Source organism: Scylla paramamosain, unplaced genomic scaffold, assembly GCF_035594125.1.
Source record: "Scylla paramamosain isolate STU-SP2022 unplaced genomic scaffold, ASM3559412v1 Contig18, whole genome shotgun sequence".
Classification (NCBI taxonomy): Eukaryota; Metazoa; Arthropoda; class Malacostraca; order Decapoda; family Portunidae; genus Scylla; species Scylla paramamosain.
This window is the reverse complement of record NW_026973683.1, coordinates 1,175,001-1,177,500: the sequence shown is the minus strand read 5'-3', so window position 1 is coordinate 1,177,500 and position 2,500 is coordinate 1,175,001. Positions and strand designations below refer to the sequence as shown.

At 39.8% G+C, this 2,500-nt stretch overlaps 1 protein-coding gene across 1 annotated transcript in view; it reads left to right on the top strand.

Moving 5' to 3' along the window:
- Positions 1 to 573: 573 nt before the first annotated feature.
- LOC135097377 (glutamate receptor ionotropic, NMDA 2B-like) overlaps positions 574 to 2,500 on the top strand; it is a 105,348-nt gene continuing 103,421 nt past the window's right edge. Inside the window, 1 exon segment of the mRNA XM_063999222.1 lies at positions 574 to 1,549. The gene's annotated coding sequence lies outside the window, so the exon portion shown is untranslated.

Genomic DNA, 2,500 nt, shown 5'->3' with positions numbered 1-2,500 from the left:
AGTCATTGAGAGAGGAGGAGGAGGAGGAGGAAGAAGAGGAGGAGGAGGAGGAGGAGGAGGAGGAGGAGGAAAATTAAGAATCGAGTAAGAGAATAGACATGAACTGGAGGAGAGAGAGAGAGAGAGAGAGAGAGAGAGAGAGAGAGAGAGAGAGAGAGAGAGAGAGAGAGAGATTGTAATGAAAATGAGGTGGATATTATTTGGTGGCTATGTACTCTCTCTCTCTCTCTCTCTCTCTCTCTCTCTCTCTCTCTCTCTCTCTCTCTCTCTCTCTCTCTAACATCCCTATGCATTAACCCATCCATCTTTCACCCATCACCCTCTCTCTCTCTCTCTCTCTCTCTCTCTCTCTCTCTCTCTCTCTCTCTCTCTCTCTCTCTCTCTCTCTCTCTGTCCTGCCCATCCTTTTCTGGTACACACACACAGTTACCCTCTCTCTCTCTCTCTCTCTCTCTCTCTCTCTCTCTCTCTCTCTCTCTCTCTCTCTCTCTCTCTCTCTCTCTCTCTCTCTCCGCCACGCCTGCGCTGTCTGCCTCTGGATCAACAAGTCATATTCTCGCAGCCTCCCTTCTTCACCTCAGTGTGCTGGTGACTCCCGGTGAAAGCAGACGTGTGCTCCCGCCTCTCTCGCATTCCCTCACATCTATACACTGTTCATCCTATTACCTCCCCTTTTTTTTAATATTATTTTTTTTTTTACTTTTTTTTCTCTCTTTACTTCGTGGCTCAAAATATTTCTTCTCTCTGTTTGCTGTTCCTGTCCTTTACCGCCTGTTCTTTTCTTCTTCGTCCTCGTCCTTTCTCTTGTTGTAAAAATATGTATTAGAGGGTGTTTTCTCTCTTCCAAAGGCGCTCTCTCTCTCTCTCTCTCTCTCTCTGCCAGTCTCGGGGGTCAGTGAGGGGCCGCAGAGATAGAGAGAAACAAAGGAAGAGAAAACGAAAGAGAGAGAAATAGAAAGAAAGAGAGAGAGACAGACTGAAAGAGGTTTAAATAGGTAATATAAATAGATAAGTGTTCTGTCATATAAACTAACTTAACCTAACTTAACCTAATCTAATCGAATCTAACCTAAGCTAACCTGACTCAACCTAACCTAACCTAGCCAAACCTAATTAAGCTCACCTATTCTCTGAACATAACTCAACCTCACTTAACTTAAACTAACCTATCCTAACTTAACCTCACCTAACCTAACTTAACCTAACCTAACTTAATCTAACCTAACTTAACCTAACCTAACCTAACTTAACCTCTGTATTCTGTGTTCCTTCATCTCTCCTCCTCTTCCACCACCTCCTGCTCTTCCACCACCTCCTCCACCTCCTCCTCCTCCTCCTCCTCCTCCTCGTTGTCAGATCAGCACTTTTTCTTATCTCTCTCTTTCTCTCTTTCTCTCCTTCTCTTTTATCTAAATTTTCTCTGGTTATAATACCTACCGCAAGTCCTCCTCCTTCTCCTCCTCCTCCTCCTCCTCCTTCACTCCTCCTCCTCTCCTCCTCCTCCTCCTCCTCCTCCTCCTCCTCCTCCTCCTCCTCCTCCAAGACAAAGGTAAGAGATAAAAAAATGTTGATCTTTTCTCAATTTCTTGATGTTTATTTGTTTATTGTTTCAGTTGAGGGCTGTCAAGGAAGGGGGAGGGGGCAGGTGTGTAAACAGTGCAGGTGTGTGTGTGTGTGTGTGTGTGTGTGTGTGTGTGTGTGTGTGTGTGTGTGTGTTGTGGTGGTGGTGGTAGTAGTAGTAGTAGTAGATGTAGTAGTAGTAGTAGTAGTAGTAGTAGTAGTAGTAGTTGTAGTAGTAGTAGTAGTAGTAGTAAGTACAACAACAACAACAACAACAACAACAACAACAATAGCCATTAAACAAACAATAAGGCATTTTTTTCAGTTTATTTCAATATTTTGTTTTATTTTTCGTGTTTGCGATGAAAATAACAATAATAATAATAATAACAAAGCTTAAATTATAAAAAAAATATATATACGTATGTTTTCTCATTTAATTTAACACTCTCTCATTTATTTATTTATTTATTTATCTATTTATTCCCTTTTATTATTCCTCTACTAATTCTTGTTCTTCCTTTATGTTCGTTTTTGTTTTTCTTGTTCTTTTTCTTATTCTTATTCTTGTTTGTTTTTCTTCATCTTCTTCTTCTTCGTCTTCTTCTTCTTCTTCTTCTTCTTTCTTCCATATTGTCTACCTTTTACCATATATCGTGTCTATTTACCATTTTCTTTCTTATTCTAATCCCTTATTCTTATTCCTTCTTATCCCTATTCCCTCCTTTATTTCATTCTTCCTATAATCATCACTATCACTCTCTCCCTTATTCGTTATTATCTCCATCCTTATTCTCATTCTTATTCCTACTCATCCTTATTCTAATTATTATCATCATTATCACCTATTGCTCTTAATCTTACTGTTATTCTCTCTTCTCTCTTATTTCTTATCTTTCGTTACCTTATCGTACAAATGTAAACAAACAACAGAGAGAGA